The sequence below is a fragment of the Macaca fascicularis genome, chromosome 2 (assembly GCF_037993035.2).
Source record: "Macaca fascicularis isolate 582-1 chromosome 2, T2T-MFA8v1.1".
Classification (NCBI taxonomy): Eukaryota; Metazoa; Chordata; class Mammalia; order Primates; family Cercopithecidae; genus Macaca; species Macaca fascicularis.
The window spans coordinates 56,038,009-56,058,628 of NC_088376.1; positions in this window are offsets into that span (position 1 = coordinate 56,038,009).

Genomic DNA, 20,620 nt, shown 5'->3' on the forward strand with positions numbered 1-20,620 from the left:
AAGTCATCACATGTTACATTCCATTAATTCAATACAGATGAATAACTACTTACAACGCAGAAGTGTTCTTAAGTCCATTTATTCCTAATAAAGACAAATTCACTTTTGAAATCCTCATCTTTACCTCTCAGAACATGGCAGTTGAGTTCCTAGAACTATACAATTAATCTAGTTTTTGCTCAGACAGACCAAACTGAAGCTGTTCTTAATGATAAGAAAAAGGCGTGGAAGGGAGCCTGTTGATAGGATTATTCAGAGGAAAGAAAGTTAAGGGGATTTAAAAATGCAATCTGTCATTGCCGTCTACAAATCATATCGGAAGAACTGAAAAACAGAATAGCATTTTATAAAGTATAAGCCCTAAGGAGGAGAAGCAACTTATGTTTTTTTTGTTAGTTTTATTTGTTTTATTTTAAAATGTGTTATGTCAACTGCCATGATTTCGGGGTAGCTTAGATGGCTCAGTATGAAAGGTAGTGCATAACAGAATTAGAGGTGTGTGTGCATGCATGTTTCCTAACAGCTCTATTCACTGTCAGGTATTAAAGGTCAAGAATAGCACATCACTGGGGATGTCTGATGTTCTCATTTAGATGACTGATGCCATTTATTTGTCTAGCATTGTTTTCTAAGCACATTATCAACCAATAACTGACATATCTTCAAATAACTGTATAGATTCACAGCTTATCTCATATTTCATAGTTTAAGAAATGGACAAGGCCAGCTGCGGTGTAGACAAGGCCAGGTGCGGTGGCTTACACCTGTAATCCCAACACTTTGGGAGGTTGAAGCAGAAGAATCACTTGAAGACAGGGATTTGAGAGCAGCCTGGTCAACATAGGGATACCTCATCTCTACAAATAAACCAACAAAACATTAAAACCACAAAAGAAAAAAAAAAGGAAACCACAAAAAGGCAATTTGTTGGCCAGATGTGGTGGCTCATGCCTGTAATCCCAGCACTTTGGGAGGCAGAGATGGGCGGATCACTTGAGCTCAGGAGTTCAAGACTGGCCTGGCCAACATGGTGAAACCCTGTCTATACAAAAAATACAAAAATTAGCCAGGCGTGGTGGTACGTGCCTGTAATCCCAGCTACTTGGTAGGCTGAGCCTGGAGAATCACTTAAACCCTGGAGGTGGAGGCCGCAGTGAGCTGAGATTGTGCCACTGCACTTCAGCCGGGGTGACAGAGTGACTCTGCTTCAAAGACACACACACACACACACACACACACACACACACACACACACAGAAAGGCAATTTGTCTTCAGGGTCCCCAAACAACATTTTCTGATCTTTTGCCCTCTCACTTTGCCTTATTCACTTTACCTGTAACCATCATTCTCTCTCTCTCTCTCACACACACACACACATATACATTGCAGTCATATAGCAAAGAGCCCAGTAATATAGCATATTAAGTTATAGCATGTTCTTAGAGTTTGAATGCATTACTTCCCTTTGCTCTCTAAAAGAGAAAGATGAGACAAATAAATTAAGCTTCAATAGTAAAACACCAGGCACTGGTATGAGAATAATACTAGTACCTACCCCCACAAAATGACACTTAAAAAAAATAACTTTAATAAATATGAACAGGATTTCACCATTTTGCTCAGGTTGGTCTTGAACTCCTGAGCTCAAATGATCCACCCATCTCAGCCTCCCAAAGTGCTGGTGTTACAGTAAGGCACGAGCCACTGCACCAGGCCCAAAATGATACTTTGTGAATGTCCACCTTCTGTTTATGAATATGGCTGGCCTTGTTGCCTTAAGCTAAATATGAGTCAACAATAAAGGTAAAAATTAAATGTATGTCTCCCAATTTATTCTGAGTTCTTACCATTAAGACTAATTCAATGCTCCTCTGGGTGGCTCATGCCTATAATCCCAGCACTTTGGGAGCCTAAGGTGGGAGGATCACTTGTGTCTAGTTTGAGACCAACCTGGGCAACATGATGAGACCCCTCCCCACTACAAAAAGTAAAAAATTAGGCATGGCAATGCTTGCCTATAGTCCTAGCAACTCAAGAGGCTGAGGTGGGAGGATCACCTTTGAGCCTGAGGGGTTGTGGGGAGATGTCAAGGCTGCCATGAGCTGTGAACATGCCACCTCACTCCAGCCTGGGCAACAGAGTGAGATCCTGTCTCAAAATAAAAGAAGGCCAGGCACGGTGGCTCACGCCTGTAATCCCAGCACTTTGGGAGGCCGAGGCGGGCAGATCACGAGGTCAGGAGATTGAGGCCATCCTGGCTAACACAGTGAAACCCCGTCTCTACTAAAAATACAAAAAAATTAGCCAGGTATAGTGGCGGGCACCTGCAGTCCCAGCTACTGGGGAGGTTGAGGCAGGAGAATGGCGTGAACCTGGGAGGCGGAGCTTGCAGTGAGTGAGATCGTGCCACTGCACTCCAGCCTGGGCGTCAGAGCGAGATTCTGTCTCAAGGAAAAAAAAAAAAAAAGACTAATAGAGGCAGTCTCTTTCATAATTAGCAATGGGAAAAGCAGATTGAATTGTGGAAATCCTAAGATTTTTCAATATGTCTATGCTAGAGTTATATCTATAATAAATAGCTGGTATTCCAGACTACTATTGGCGGTGTTGGGGTTAGAAACTGATACCCCAAAATATTGTGGCTCTCTGACAACCTCCCCATAGCCTTTAGTTGTCTAAGATCCAGACCCATCAGAAGGAACAATTGTTATTTCTTCCCCTCTGTTTAAGACCAAGAATATAACCACACCAAACAGACCCTTTCACACGATAATGTACAAATTAATCTGTTTTCTGGCCCACTTATTCTCCCTAGTAATCCCCCCAACAGAATTCTTCTCCTCCCCGCCCCCCACTAATAATCTGTATTGGCGGGATAGTTTGTAAGCCTCCGGACTACATTGTTGGGGGTGGGTAATCACTGTCATTCTCGCCACATACAGGTTAAATATATTTATATGCTTTTCCTCCAAATAATCTGCCCTTTGCAAGCTGATTTTTCAATGAATCTTCAGAGGGCAAAGGGCAAGTTTCCCTTGGCCTCTACAGCTGCAAATTTTTGACCCAACTTTTTAAATTTAGTATTGAAAAGCTGGCTAATTGTGGAAGACAATGTGAAAATTCCTCAAATACCTAAAGACAGAATTTCCATTTGACCCAGCAATCCCATTACTGAGTATATACCCAAAGGAACATAAAGTATCCTATTATAAAGACATATGCATGTGTATGTTCATCACAGCACCATTCACAATAGCAAAGACATAGAATCAACCTAAATGCCCATCAGTGATAGACTGGATAAAGAAAATGTGGTGTGCATACACCATAGAATACTATGCAGCCTTAAAAAGAACAAGATCATGTCCTTTGTAGTGACATGGATGGAGCTAGAGGCCATTATCCTTAGTAAACTAACATAGGAACGGGAAACCAAATACCACATGTTCTCACTTATAAGTGGGAGCTAAATGATGAGAACACATGGACACACAGAGGGGAACAGCACACACTGGGGCCTTTTGGAGAGTGAAGTGGGGGAGGAGGAAGAGGATCAGGAAAAATAACTCATGGGTTCTAGGTTTCATATGTGGGTTATGAAATAATCTGTACAACAAACCCCCCAGGACACAAGTTTACCTATGTAACAAACCGGCACTTGTACCCCTGAACTTAAAATTAAGTTTGAAAGCTGGCTTATATTCATTATCCTAAATCTTGCAAATGTGTTCTACAGAATAAGCTATTTAAATATTCAAGTGAAAATGAAGATCCTGATAATAACTTAGAATCTGATTTTCTCAAGTGTTAAGTGTTGAAGGAAAGAGCAAAAATTAAGCCCCAGAGTAGTTAAGGCAGGAAGGGAAAAGAGAAGGAAAATGTACTATGTGCATGCCTGAGGCATGTTGTTGCAGAAATTTAGTTATCATGGTTTTATGTGGAGAACTAATAAAATTAATTTGGAAACCTAAAATTAGGAGAAATCAAACAAGCATATCTACAAATCACAGTAAAGCAACATACATAATAAGTGGGATGCTGCAGGGCCCCATGCCACATCTTTGGTATTGAAATGTTGTTTCGGATAGGGTATAATTTCAAGGAAAATTGAATTAAAAGGATGAATGGCTTAGAGAATTCTGTAGGGTGCATACAGACTTTTATTATTAGATTGTTCATTTGCATACAGCTCAAATCTTTATTTGTCACTAGTGATTAGCTCACCAAGTAGCCAGCCATAGAATGGTAGGAAACAGTGATTTCCTTGAGAGGGGGCGGTGGGGTAGGTTCATAAAAGCTTTATTGTCTATTCGTAGGCAGAAACTGGGATCTGGGTGATGAGGGGGTCAGGGAACTGGATGAAAAAGTTAGATGATTGCTAATGCATAATTTTTACAGCTTTTCATTCTCCCACTGAAGATTTCAGGTAAACAAAGAAAATCTTAACAGAGAAAAGGAAGACCAGCTCTTTAAAACTATGAAAGCGGGCTGTGCTACACTGAGGAAACACTGAATTCTGAAGTTATTAGACTTTTTAATACTTTTAATTCCCAAGAATAAGTGCAGTTAGACCACTTGAAGCTGTGTTTTTTGTTTGTTTGGTTGGTGCTTGTTTGTTTGTTTGTTTAAAGACAGGTCTTATTCTGTCACCCAAGCTGAATTGCAGTAGAGCAATCATGGTTCACTGCAGCCTCGACCTCCTGGGCTCAAGTGATTCTTCCACCTCAGCCTCCTGAGTTGTTGGGAATACAGGTGCGTGCCACCATGCCTGGCTAATTTTTAATGTTTTTTGTAGAGAGGAGATCTAACTATGTTGCCCAGGCTGGTCTCAAACTCCTGGCCTCAAGTGATCCTCCCACCTCCTCCCACCTCAGGCTCCCAAAATGGTAGGATTATAGGCATGAGCCACCATATCTGGCCAACAGTAGACATTTTTAGCATCAAGTGCTTTTCTATTGTGCCAGTACCATTGGGATTTATTATGACACTAACCTTTCCAAATTATTTGCTTTAATTTATGAGATTTAGAGTGTTTCTTTAACAGCTAACCATGGCCAGGCACAGTGGCTCATGCTTGTAACCCCAGCACTTTGGGAGGCAGAGGTAGGCAGATCACCTGAGGTCAGGAGTTCGAGACCAGCCTGGCCAACATGGTAAAACCCCGTCTCTACTAAAAATACAAAAATTAGCCGAGCATGGTGTGGGCACCTGTAATCCCAGTTACTTGGGAGGCTGAGGCAGGAGAATCACTTGAACCTGGGAGGCAAAGGTTGCAGTGAGCCTTGACGGTGCCATTGCACTCCAGCCTGGGCGACAAGCGTGAAACTGCATCCTGAATGTTCATATGCTCATTCATTCATTCATTACTTCATCCAATTGTTCTTCCATTCTTTCATTCCACAGCATCTATGCATATGGGCAGACAGTTTATGTTTGGTTCCAGTTTCTTTAAAAAAAAAAGAAGAGAGAGTCCCTGTCCCCAAGAAGCTCATAATCACATAACTATTCATATGTAATTACAATACTATGATATGTATTATAAATTTATACGAATGCTGGGCCTTTCTTCTCTCTTAGGCTTTCTCTTTCTAGATAGAGAGATGAGATAGATAGATAGATAGATAGATAGATAGATAGATAGATAGATAGATAGAAAGAATACATACGCATGCATGTATGTGCACATGTATGTGTATTTAGATAGGCACAGAATATCTTATTGCTGGAAATGAATTCTAGAATTGACATAATTAAACTAGCATTCAAGTCCTGACTTCAACACTTACTGGTCTTGTGACCTTAGGATTTTGGTGGAATTTAGCTTCTCTAAATGTTTTAACTTCTCACAACCCCAGTTTGCTCAAAATAGCTAACACTTTTTGATAGTTTAGTATGACAGTGGTACCGTTACAAGTTTTATGTGTATTAACTTATACAGGTCTCATAACCAACCTATATATAAAGAGGCTGCTAATAGTATCCTCATTTTACGGATGAAAAAACTGTGGCACAGATAGGTGAAATTCACCAAAGGACATACATCTCGACAAGTTTTCAACACCAGCCACAGCATCTGTGCTTGTAATGAGTACTCTATACTGCCTCATTAAATAGAGGGCTAATGGTGAGGCTAAAATTAGATAATAGATGGGAAAGAGTTTTGAAAAGTTTAAGCATACAAAAATAAAAAGTATAATTAATAAAGCCTTTTAAAGTATGCTTTAAAAAGTATAATTAATAAAGCCTTTTAAATTATACTTTAAAAAGTATAATTAATAAAGCTTTTTAGATCTGAAGCTGCATTGAAAGAAATCACTGAACACCTGCAGTGTCCTGCTGTTTGCTTAGCACCAGTCTCCTTTCTTTGAATAAGAATGCCTTGATTTCCTTCCCCCTACTCTCATTCTGTGGCTTGGGTGGGAATAGTCTCACTCCTGCCTCCAGGGATGAAAATACTGAAAATTAGTTGTGTATCAGTTCTGGATCAAGGGTAAGGCTAGTGGAGAGCTAAAATCAAATCACTATACACCTCCAAACTCCAAAGTCCCAGGAATGCTTAACCATGGAAAGCAATATAGTACAAACAGTAAATCAGAAGTCTTTGCTTTTCTCCCTGAAGCTTGTCAATAAACAACTGCGTGGCCTCTGTTTGCTCACCTGCAGTATCACTCCAAGTTCCTTTTTTAATTGATGGCTATAAATCGACATATAAATTGACATAGATATAGATCCAGTGTTTCTTTATCTATAGGTTGTGTCCTAAAACAAGGGGACACATGGAAACATTTTCCTTCTCACTGCTTCTCACCATCCTCAGGCATGTCGAGGAGGAGCAGGGGGATTCCTAGCTAGAGTGCATGCCCCACAGTCTCTCCAATCTCATATCCCTCTGAATCGAGAGAAATACCAGATAGAGACCACAGTTGATCCTGTGAATGAATGAAGTTATTTTCCCAATGGCAATAGAATTACAAAGACCAGATCCCCGAGGCTTCCTCAAGGAAGACTGAAGGCCATACTCTATTTTGAAGCTTAATACAAGTAATCATGGCCCTCAGCATAGTCTGTAGAGTCCAAGACAGACATTAATCTGCTATGTAGTTTAGTGAAAGTTAACATCCACATTTATACTTCATAATGGAATTGATGACTTTTTTTTTTTTTTCTTTTTTTGAGACGGAGTCTCGCTTTGTCACCCAGGCTGGAGTGCAGTGGTGCGATCTCCACTCACTGCAAGCTCTGCCTCCCGGGTTCACGCCATTCTCCTGTCTCAACCTCCCGTGTAGCTGGGACTACAGGCGCCCACCACCGCGCCCGGCTAATTTTTTTGTGTGTGTGTGTGTGTGTATTTTTAGTAGAGACGGGGTTTCACCGTGTTAGCCAGGATGGTCTCGATCTCCTGACCTCGTGATCCGCCCATCTCGGCCTCCCAAAGTGCTGGGATTACAGGCGTGAGCCACCGCGCCCAGCCTGATGACCATTTTAGACCTGCAGATTTCTACTAATAAAACCATCTAAAGAAAACACTATTCAAAGGATGCTTTGAGCCAAGACAAGCCAAACTGAATAAAGATTTTCCTGAGATTTGTGATTCTCATGCCTCAACCTCCCAAGTAGCTGGGGTTACAGGCGTGCGGTACCACACCCGGCTAATTTTTGTATTTTCAGTAGAGACAGGGTTTCACCATGTTGGACAGGCTGGTCTCAAACATCTGACCTCAGGTAATCCACCCGCCTCAGCCCCCCCAAAGTGCTGGGATTACATGCGTGAGCCACTGCGCCTGGCCTTTTCTGGGATTTCCTTCCAGCTGTCACTGCCTTCTAGATTTATATTTCTATGATTCACTTACCACTACCCTACTCTGTTTGTTCTCACTGCCCTTTCTCTCTCCCATCCCCCTTCGTTTATTTAGTACACTGCAGCTTGTAGAGTAGAATCTTTCAGCCTCTATGTAAAGAGCAAGGTACAACAGCAAAGTTAACCGTGTAGCATCAAGTACGTGGATACTGCTGACTCTGAAAAATGGCATTGCCCCAGTGTACCTGTTCCTCGCAGTGATTATATCACTAGTTGGGGCTTAAACAAACCATGGGCTGGCAATCTTATAGGCTAGAATCCAGTGAAGCTGATAATACAGGTTATACATCTGCTCTTTTTGAACCAGTAAGATTCTCAAGGTATACTGTTACATCCTAGAGATGACAAAATAACATTTTCTTTATTACATTTACTAGAACTTCAAAGAGTGTGACCTCAAATATCTCAGGCATGTTTTCCTGTATGTTATAGCTACTGACTAATACATTAAATTGAATGAAACATTTTTCTATCTTTCCCATTATTCAGGTGAATTATTCCTAAATAATTCCTTAACCAAGGTTCTCTCTTGGTTAGGCAAGGCTTCCCTCTGTCCCTGCCCACACAGAACATCTGTATGCAACCTGAATGTTCCTGGTGCCGACAGCCCTGCTTCTCCCCAAACTGTCACCATCTGGACATCAGCTGTGCACTTCTGAGAACCCACACATTTGAATGCCAGTTTTTTCTCTCTGAAAGGCTGTGAGTTTAGCATTTCTCCAGGATCCTAGCCCAGGGACTCAAGTAAGTCTACAGCTGGTTTTTCCCCAGTCCTCTCATTTTCTTAGCCTTTAAAAGAAGAGTTCACATTCATCAATAAAAACAATAATATCTCCTTTTGATTACAGGAAATATTTTCAATTTTTCTTATTACCAGATTGAAGATAAAATACATATTTTCCATGTGATTTGCTGTCACATCACAGAAGTATGAACTGTGCTAAGAATTACAGCATATATACATGGAAAACAGCTAATTTCAACTGTCACTTTATACATAAAAATCCGATAATATTACTGTAATCAGAACCTCCTGGGTTCAAGTGAACTCTTTATTTTCCTTACTTGTTTTTTTAAATTATACTTTAAGTTCTGGGATACATATGCACAATGTGCAGGTTTGTTTCGTAGATATACATGTGCCATGTTGGTTTTCTGTGCCCATCAACTCGTCATTCACATTAGGTATTTCTCCTAATGCTATCCCTCCTCAAGCCCCCGACTCCCCGACAGGCCCCATGTGTGACGTTTCCCTCCCTGTGTCCATGTGTTCTCATTGTTCAACTCCCACTTATGACATTTTCCTTACTTATTAAAAAAACAGCTGGGTGTGGTGGCTCATGCCTGTAATCCCAGCACTTTGGCAGGCCAAGGTGGGTGGATCACGTGAGGTCAGGAGTTCAAGACAAGCCTGGCCAACATGATGAAACCCCATCTCTACTAAAAATACAAAAATTAGCCAGGAGTGTTGGCGCGTGCCTGTAATATCAGCTACTCGGGAGGCTGAGGCACGAGAATCACTTGAATCCAGGAGGTGAAGGTTGCAGTGACCTGAGACGAGTGAGCCACTGCACTCCAGCCTGGGTGAAAGAGTGAGACTCCATCTCAAAAAGTAAATAAATAAAATTAAAAAATAAAGAAATACGTAGCTGTGCATATATATGTACACCAGATTCTGCTGATGCAAAGCTACAGTTGAGCTGTTTTTTACATACTATTGGTGATTTATCTGTCTCTAATTGTAAAATAGAATCAATAGATTTATAGGGGAAATGATCCATAATTTAAGGTGAATCCAAATTGTATATATTAAAATGTTTGAAGACCAGTAACACTGAAGTTCATTCACTTCAAAGCTGAATACTCAAATGCATCCCTTCTCCCTTGGCTCCAGTGTGACAGCCTGAGGACTGTCGCCCTTCCCCAACACCCAAAGAACCCACTTGACAATTAAATCATATGGCCTTCTTATGACTGAGGCCATGTGCTGCCAAGACTTTGCAACATTTTAACAAATGAAATTTACTGCCTGGGTTGTACCAAATTGTGCTGAATTGCCAGTTCCTGAAGTTTCAATTTAATTTGAATCTCTAGGTTCAACTTAATTTGAATCTCCAGGCTAAAAAGATTTTGTTAGAATAAACAAGATAAACTGGGTGTGGTGGCTGACACCTGTAATCCCAGCACTCTGGGAGGTCAAGATGGGTGGATCACTTGAAGTCAGGAGTTTGAGACCAGCCTGGCCAACATGATGTCTACTAAAATACAGAAATTAGCTAGGCATGGTGGTGCATGACTGTAGTCCCAACTACTCTAGAATCTGAGGCACAAGAATCACTTGAACCCAGGAAGCAAAAGTTGCAGTGAACCGAGATCATGCCACTGCACTCCAGCCTGGGGGACAGACAGACTCCGTCTCCAAAAAATAAAATAAAATAAAATAAAAAAGAATAAACAAGATATGCTAATATAACCCTGTAAAACCCATTAGGATTCCTGGGAAATAAACAGTTGTTGTTTTAATATGTATATTTCTATTTAGCCAAATTAAAATATACCAGAGCTTAAAGACAAGGCATGAATTAAATTAATAAAATCATAGTTTCAACAACAAAATATTATTTTATTTTGTTTTTTTCTCCACAGAGCAAGTTCAACAGAATATTATTTTATTTTATTTTATGTATTTATTTATTTTTGAGATGGAGTTTCACACTTATTGCCCAGGCTGGAGTCCAATGGCACGATCTCGGCTCACTGCAACCTCCACCTCCCGGGTTCAAGTGATTCTCCCATCTCAGCCTCCCGTGTAGCTGGGATTACAGGCACACGCCATCATGCCCTGCCAATTTTTGTTTTATTAGTGGAGACGGGGTTTCACTATGTTGGCCAGGCTGGTTTTGAACTCCTGACCTCAGGTGATTCACCCACCTCGGTCTCCCAGAGTGCTGGGATTACAGGCGTGACCGCACCCGGCCTCAACTAAATATTATTTTAAAGTGTCCAAAGAGAAGGTCAGAAATCCAGATTCTTTACCTGCTTTAGTCAGTAATTGGCCATGTGACCTCCTGCAGATAACAATCCCTCAGGCTTTCAATTTCTACAACAGAAAACAAAGAGCATATAATTAAATGTGTAGAATATTAGGCACAGGAAGACTGTAATAAAAAATCTAGTTGTTCCCAACTTGGAGTTCCTGGGTCAGCCAAGTTAATGATGCTTTTTCAATGGATAACAGTGAGCTATTTTCCCTACAGGGGTTTCTCCAGTGGTCCCCTGGAAAAAGGTACCAGGTTGCAGAGGGAAGAAAGCAATCTTAAGATGAAAGCAAAAAAAATCACTCATGGCCGGGCGCGGTGGCTCAAGCCTGTAATCCCAGCACTTTGGGAGGCCGAGGCGGGTGGATCACGAGGTCAGGAGATCGAGACTATCCTGGCTAACATGGTGAAACCCCGTCTCTACTAAAAATACAAAAAATTAGCCGGGCGTGGTGGCGGGCGCCTGTAGTCTCAGCTACTTGGGAGGCTGAGGCGGGAGAATGGCGTGAACCCGGGAGGCGGAGCTTGCAGTGAGCCAAGATCACGCCACTGCACTCCAGCCTGGGAGACACAGCGAGACTCCGTCTCAAAAAAAAAAAAAAAAAAAAAAAAAAAAAAAAAATCACTCACGAACTAACCACTTACCAAAAAACGACCCCACCCTATTTCCAGATTCACACTAGATTCAGCCTTTTTGGTTTCAATACCTTTGTTCTTTTTGGCAGTCACCTGATGCTTGCAGCCTTTAAACTACATAGTGCAAATACAGCGCAAAAATCAACCGCAAATTGAAATCAAGGATCCTGGGCAACAATGATGGGCCTGCATAATTGGATTAAGGGAACCTTTGAATCCTGACTATTTTGCACTGCTCCCCCTACCTGCTAAGTAATCCTCCTCTGTGAATTTGCAGAGAAAGTTAAAGGTGAGGAGAAGCTTTGTGGGAAAAATTACACCAAAATAAAACAAAATGACATTCTTGTTACTCTTGTTATAGTTCTATGGAAACTTTAGGTACAGATATACCCTAAGCTGCAAGCCTAACCAAGTAAACTTATTTTCATAATTTTAAGCTTTCAAGGCAGTGACCCTTGTTTTGCATTAACTCACTTTAAGTGGCCCTTTTCTGGAACCAATTATCCTCACATAATCATCACTGCCTATATTTTAAAATGCCTGATGGAAATAATAAATTTAACCACAATCAGTCTGCACAGGTGAACTAAAGTATCAAATTTCTTTGGCTTTGGCCAACAGTATATGCACCCGGTGTGGTAATCCTAGATATCTTACTCTGATCAGAGGCAATGATTAATATGTTTCATTAATTAAAATCTGAGAAAGCCTTTATTAGTCATTAGATGCAATTTGGTTAGCAAAATTTTCGAAATATAAGACCCTTGGTGAGTGAATAATAAAAATGCTCCTTAATATGAATCGACTGGGATTTGACAAAATGCCCCAACCTTTAAATTTCAGAGAAGCAGAAACCGAGGCCAAACGAGGTTGCAACTTTTCAAAATCCCCTTCCAACTCTGAATTTTTATTTGTCTAGTCAATCTATGCCACATTCCTAAGCCCTCCATACATTACAAGGTTTAATAAATCTCACTGGTGATAAATATATTCAACCTCAATTCCTAGTGGTTCAAGTAAAATCCATTTCCTCTGTAGGTAAATTCTATTCCATCGTACCTTAGGAAAGTCACTGATTCATTAAAACAATCCCGTGGCTTCTGTTATAATGGGCTATGTTCAGGCTTGGTTACCTTAACTCAGTGATCTCTGCTAGTAAAACACACTTTTTAAAACATTTGCAACATATACATTAAATTCCCTTAATAGAACACGTGGCTTTAAATAACGAGAAAAAAAAACAACAAGAGTTTGGCAAAAGCGTTTTGTTTTCTGCCAGTTTTTTTTCCATTTTCCAGGAAGATGAAAAAGAATGTTAATTGAAACCTAAAAAATAAGTAAAATATTCACTTAAATGATTTCATGTTTATTTATTGTTAAGGGTCTGTTTGAAACTGCCTGATGATTAAGATTAATATATTGTATTTTTTTCTATGAGTCATCTTAATAGATCCACAGAAAACTAAATATTAAAGAGAAAGAATCTGGCCGGGCGTGTGGCTCATGCCTGTAATCCCAGCACTTTGGGAGGCCGAGGCAGGCAGATCACAAGATTAGGAGATCGAGACCATCCTGGCTAACATAGTGAAATCCCGTCTCTACTAAAAATACAAAAAATTAGCCGGGCGTGGTGGCGGGCGCCTGTAGTCCTAGCTACTTGGGAGGCTGAGCCAGGAGAATGGCATGAACCTGGGAGGTGGAGCTTGCAGTGAGCCGAGATCGCGCCACAGCACTCCAGCCTGGGCAACAGAGCAAGACTCCGTCTCAAAAAAAAAAAAAAAAAAAAAAACTCCTGAAGTGCTGCTGTGACCTCAGCCACTTTGTGTTTTTTGTTTTTGTTTGTTTGAGACAGAGTTTCGCTCTTGTTGCCCAGGCTGGAGTGCAATGGCGCAATCTCAGCTCACTGTAATCTCTGCTTCCCGGATTCGAGAGATTCTCCTGCTTCCGCCTCCCAAGTAGCTGGAATTACAGGTGTCCACCACCATGCCCGGCTAATTTTTTGTGGTTTTAGTAGAGACGGGATTTTATCATGTTGGCCAGGCTGGTCTCGAACTCCTGACCTCAGGTGATCCACCCGCCTCAGCCTCCCAGAGTGCTGGGATTACAGGTGTGAGCCACCGCGCCTGGCAGAACTCAGTCACTTTGATTAGACACAACTCTTGAATTCTATCTGACCCTGAAGGCCTTGGATGGGAAATGGCTGGCTCCTCCCCAACAAAAAGCTACCATCTTGTAATGAAAGCAAACCTCTTGCCCAGTTTTGCCATACAAACAGACATTTATTTAACAAGCGCTTACTAACAAGCAGGTTGAAAAACAGTTCTTACAACCTGTTCTGTTAAACTTGACAACATGCCAGCTCTCTGTTCTTTGGGTATTCTGCATGCAAGTTTACTGGAGATAGATAAAACAATAGTCTACAGGCAGGATTTTTTCTTCCCAGTTTGTCTTGGACAGTCAGTAGTTCTCAGAATCAAAGAAGAGACACAGAATTGTCTAGGGGTCCACCCTTAGGTCACTTCCCTACTCGACAGGTTTTAGGCCTTACTGGATTCATGTAAGGGTAGAAAATGTATCCAAAATACTTTAGCAATCCATGAATACATTTAAAGTCACCAATGACTTTACATTTTCTGACATTCATTATGCCTATAAATAAACCATGAATTTCTCCCAGATAAAAAACCACTTCTGACATTTCATATGCTAATTAGCCAAGTCTCAGGTATTGAGATGCAGATAGCTGACGTACTTGTATTAGTTAACTCCAAAAAGTGGCATTTTCTGATCAATTGCTTACTGACCATCTCTGGAATCTCCATGAAAGCCACTGACTGCCCCTTGATTTAAAGCTGAAACTAACAGTAATGAACACGTTCATGATATTATACTGTCTATGCTGGAGCATTTAAAAATAGATTACAAACATCATAATCAAGACTGCTTTATTATTTGCCATTTTGAGATAGCATTATAGCAGTTACCAGTGAAATAACAAAAGGAAATTCTGTTTAGAATCCTCTTTGATTGCATTTACATTTATTGCATGTTTTCTTAGTTTGGAGAGTTAACTTTTATTTCTCAATATATGTCATTTTATCATCAACTTTTATTAGTATGAATTAGTAAATACATAGTAGAAGTCTTAAGCAGTTAATAGGCTGCTATGTTAAACTTGAAGTTAATTATATTTTCCTTTAATTTTTGCTGATTTAAAGCACTCACAAATAGAGATGGTTCTTTAAACAAGATGGTCTTTAAAGGAAAAAGAATGTCACTGTGCTTTACTTTCCCTTTTTAATGCTAGTTGCTAAGCATTAGAATTGTGGAAACTATTTTTAAATGTAAAAGCACTTTCATTATCTTCCTCTTATAAATTCATATGTACACAGAGGCATCTACTGCAACAGTGAACAGGATTTGACACTGAGTCGAGAGAAATAATCATGATGGCCAATCTTCTAAAAACGTATATTTCAAACTGGCATTCCAGAAAAACTGGGAGAGCCAGAAAGGAATGATTTAAATGCTATTGTTGGCCAGCAGTTATTCACACCTGTAATCCCAGCACTGGGAGGCTGAGGCAAGAGGATGACTTGAGCCTAGGAGTTCGAGACCAGCCTAGGCACCATAATGAGACCCTGTCTTCACAAAAAATAAAAATATTAGCCAGGTGTGGTGGCACATGCCTGTAGTCCCAGCTGCTTGGGAGGATCTCTTGAGGCCAAGATTTCAAGTTTACAGTGAGCTATGATTGTGCCACTGTACTCCAACCTCGGCAACAGAATGATCTCTAAATAAATCTTTAAATAAATAAACAAATAATAAATGTTATTTTCCATTAAGTCTCCAGCATTAGGGGATGTAAATTGACATTTGCAAAGTCATTATGTGTCAAGCACTGTTTGAAGTACGTTTAAATAAATACATTCACAATAATCCTATTATGGATGGCAAGAGTTTGTAACTGTTAGAAGAACAGTTCCAATCTTAGCCCTACCATGCTATCTCTGAGATCATTACCAAATTACCTTATTTCTCTCAGCCACAGTTTCATCACTGGTAAATAATACTATTTATCTCATGGGGCTGGAGTGTGTGTATATATGTGTGTGCTAATGGTTAGCTAAAAGAAAAACTTTTTTGTACCTACAACACTTCTGACACCAAGTGTGGCTTTTCAACATCAAGCAATTCTCCAGTTCTCCATAACACCAACTAGGTGTCCCACAATTTAACCTGGATTCCCACAGGACTGCCCGCCACTTCGGGGGCTACTTGTGAGTAGTGATTCCCTAGGTTACCCACAGTTCTGCCTGATTTGGCTACACATTGGCGTTCCCACAACCCTGTCCTCAAGTGCAATAATTTCCCCTGACAACTCACAGAACTCAAGGAAACACTTTACTTAGTATTGCCAGTTTATTATGAAAGACACAACTCCAGAACAGCCAAATGGGAGAAAGGCATAGGACAAGGTATGCGGGGAGGGGCATGGCACTTTCATGCATTTTCTGGGTGTGCCACCTTCCCAGCATCTCCCTGTGTTCACCACCTGGGAAGCTCTTGGAACCTTATTACATGGGGTTTTGATGAAGGTTTCATTGTGTAGGCAGAATTGATTAAGTCATTGGTTATTGGTGATAGAGTCTGACTCTACCCCCAGCGTCTCTCTTCTCCAGAGGTCTGGGGGTGGAACTAAAAGTCCTGTTTTTTTGTTTTGTTTTTGTTTTTTGGGTTTTTTTGAGATGGATTCTCCTTCTATCACCCAGGCAGGAGTGCAGTGATATGATCTCAGTTCACTGCAACCTCCATCTCCTGGGTTCAAGCGATTCTCCTGCCTCAGCCTCCCTAGTAGCTGGGACTACAGGTACCCACTACCACGCCCGGCTAACTTTTGTATTTTTAGTAGAGATGGGGTTTCACCATGTTGGACAGGCTGGTCTCAAACTCCTGACCTCAGGTGATCTGCCTGCCTCAGCCTTCCACGGTGCTGGGATTACAGGCCTGAGCCACCGCACCCTGCTAGGCTAAGTTTTAACTCTCCAATCATGTTGTTGGTTCCTCTGGCAACTAGCCTCCATCCTCCAAGAGTCACTTCATTAGCATAAACTCAGGTATGGTTGAAAGAGGCGTATTATGAATAACGAAAAAGCTCCTCTTACCCTAACCATTCTGGAAACTCCAAGGGTTTTAGAAGCTATTGTTCCAGAAACTGAGGCAAAAAACAAATACATAGTTCTTCTTATGCCACATTGGCATAAAAAATAGTCACTAAAAAATAGTGTTTGTTTTCTTATTGTTAATGAATTATTATTTTTAATAAAGAAATATGTTAAAATATGTTAAAAAAGGAATTATGTCCCCCGAAATTCATATTGAAGCCCTATAACCCCTGTACCTCAGAATGTGACTGCATTTGGACGAAAGGCTTTTAAATAGGTGATGAAGTTAAAATGTGGCTGTTAGGGTGGGCCCTAATCCAATCTGACTGGAGTCCTTTTAAGAAGAGGAAATTTGGACACAGATGAAGCCGCCTTTGCAAAAATAATAACAGTGAGACAATTAGACAGTGAAAAGGAACTTACCTAACTCACTCCAGCTTGCTTCTAACCTGCAAGTTCCCTTTGTTATTCCTGGGCGTAGGTCAAACGAACTTTGGGAGGAACTTAGTTTATAGTTTAACTTGAAACAAAGATAATAACAGCCCTTTCTTGAAACAAACCCTATTCTTGCCTGGAGACCAGATTGCCTTTTGTTAAACTAACAAATTAGACACAAGATTAGAAATTATGGCTCAGGAACCATTCAGCCAGAGGCCATAAGATTACTAACCTATCCAATTGCTCCTGTAGGTCACATTAGTATTATAAAATCTAAGATTGGTGTATGAGGTATTTTTTACACCTCACACTGGATGGATCAGCTGGCGACACCCAGATAGATAAACTAGCTCATCTGGTCTTGTGGCCTCCATACAGGAACCCACTCAGTGCCAGAGGACGGCTTCAACTCATTTCATCTCTGACCTGACCAATCAGCACTCCCCACTCCCTGGCCCCCTTCCCACCAAATTATCCTTTAAAAAACCCAGTCCTGAATTTTCAGGGAGGCTGATTTGAGTAATAATAAAACTCCAGTCTCCTGTTCAGTGGGCTCTGCATAAATTAAACTCTTTCTCTATTGTAATTCCCCTGCCTTAATAAATAGGCTCCATCTGGGCAGTAGGCAAAATGAACGCCTTGGGTGGTTATGCAGAGAGATAGACAGAGGAAAGACCAGGTGACCTCAGGAGAAACCAAACCTGCCAACACTTTGATCTTGGACTTTCAGCCTCCAGACTATGAGAAAATAAATATCTGTTGTTTAAGCCACCTAGTCTATGGTATTTGTTATGGCAGCCTTAGCCAATAAATACAAAATATAAACATAATGTTCTATGTATTGGTACTGCCATCAATTTAATTAAATACTTTTAAAAGAAAATATTTCATTATCAAACAATGCCATTGTAGAAGTTAATGTGAATTATCCTAAAAAAAAAAAAACAATATTTTCCAAGTGGTGGAATAACAAATGGGATACATTTTAAGGATCCCTTATAAAGTTTATATACACAGAAAAGGGACCAGTGAAATTTAGTATTGGTAGCATTTATTTATTTATCGTGTATGTATTTACCAGGAATCCATTGTGCCTTCTGTGCTGTGCTCAGTTGACAGATAAATTTAACTCTATTCCTCCCCCTAAAGATTTCACAGACAAACAATAAATCATGCATTTTTATAAAAACATTCCAAACTGCTCAAAGAGGTGGTGAGTTTTGAGTTTTCTTATTTCCCAGAGGGATAGGGGAAGGAATCTGAGGAATCTGTATAGGCTGTTCTATGAAGACATCGATCTTATGACCTAGTTGGGTTCACAAAGAGCCATAGAATTCTAATATTGCTATTTGTAACATTTGAAATAAAATAGGAAAACATACCTTTATAAAGAGCTATAGAATCTTTGCATTTGTAGGTGCCTCTATTGCCTCTATCGATTATTTTTAAAATGCATCCATTTTGCTCCATGTCTGCCCTTATCACGCTGTCCAAGCCCCTTTTGTTGTCTCCCTCTTAGATTGCAGTAGCTGTTGGCTTGGCTTGCAACCTTGACCCTCTATAATTCATCCTTCACAGAGCAGCCAGGGTGATTTTTTTTGTTTGTTTAAGACAGAGTTTTGCGGGGCGTGGTGGCTCACACCTGTAATCCCAGCATTTTGGGAGGCCAAGGCAGGTGCATCACTCAGTCAAGAGATTGAGACCATCCTGGCCAACACGGTGAAACCCGTCTCTACTGAAAATACAAAAAGTAGCCAGGCTTGGTGGCGCGTGCCTGTAATCTCACGTACTCAGGAGGCTGAGGCAGGAGAATTGTGTGAACCCGAGAGGCGAAGGTTGCAGTGAGCCGGGTAACTCCTCTGCACTTCAGCCTGGCAACAGAGCAAGACTCCGTCTCAAGAAAAAAAAAAAAAAAAAGACAGTTTTGCTCTTGTTGTCCAGGCTGGAGTGCAATGGCGTGATCTTGGCTCACTGCAACCTCTGCCTCCCAGGTTCAAGCCATTCTCCTGCCTCAGCCTCTAGAGTAGCTGGGATTATAGGTGCCCGCCAACACGCCCGGCTAATTTTTTGTATTTTTAGTAGAGATGAGTTTTCACCATGTTGGCCAGGCTGTTTCTTGAGCTCCTTACCTCAGGTGATGCGCCAGCCTCGGCCTCCCAGAGTGCTGGGATTATGGGCATGAGCCACCGCGCCCAGCCAGGGTGATCTTTTTAAGTACTAAATTTGATCATGTCACTCCTATGTTTGAAACATTTCAAAGATTTCCTATTTCAATTAGAAAAGAATTCAAGGTCTTTTACTTTTTGCCTATAAGGTCCTGTGTGAACTTCTTTCTTCCTACCCCTCTGACTTCATTTCCTATCACTCTCTTCATGCCCACTTCTTTCTATTTGGTAAGCATGCCTAACTCCTCTTCATTCTGAGGATTTTGTGTTAGATGTTCTCTCTCTGTTTGGAATGCCCTTATCCCAGATGCTTACAGGCCTGCCACCTTGTTTGCATTTGAGCTTACATATAATTTCCTTAAAGAGAACACTTCTGGTGATCAATCTAAGGTTGCCCAGGAGGCACTGTGTATCAGATGTTTTACTTGTATCATAGCACTGCTCATTAACTGATATTTACTTATTTGTTTCCTGTCTTCCCACTCCCAGGTCCCTCTAGAATGTAAGCTCTGTAAGAGTCATGTCGTTGCCTGTCTTGTTCACTTCTATGATATATCCCAGTATCCCAAGTGTCTGTCCCACAGTGGGCACTCAATATCGATATTTTAATTAGTGTGTGTATATAGAGTACAGCTCAGGTAGAGTTACAAAGGCATGGCAATGATTGAAAAACATCAGTATCATCTACTCTGGAAAGGTAAATGCTGAAGTGGGATATAAAGTCCTTTGTATATTTAAAGTGATCTTAGTGTGAGTGTGGACTCTGAACTCTGTTCATACAATTGCAGTGTACTAGGATTCAGAGAAGCACTTCTTAGAAGTGGTAGTTTTAAGACAAATAAGAATGACTAATAAAAAAAATGCTTTTATTCAGAAAGCAATCTGAGGTCAGGCGCGGTGACTAACACCTGTATTCCTAGCACTCTGGGAGGCCAACGCAGGTGGATCATCTCAGGTCAGGAGTTCAAGACTAGCCTTGCCAACATGGTGAAACCCCATCTCTGCTAAAAAATACAAAAATTAGCCGGGAGTGATGGTATTCCCAGCTACTCGGGAGGCTGTGGCAGGAAAATGGCTTGAACCTGGGAGGCAGAGGTTGCAGTGAGCAGAGATCACACCATTGCACTCCAGCCTGGGCAACAAGAGCAAGACTCCGTTTTTAAAAAAAAAAAAAAAAAAGCAATTTGAGCACATAGATTCAAAGTGATTTGTTTTTCTTTTTTTTTTTTTTTTTATTTTGAGACAGAGTTTCACTCTTGTTGCCCAGGCTGGAATGCAATGGCGCGGTCTTGGTTCACTGCAACCTCGGCCTCCTGGAT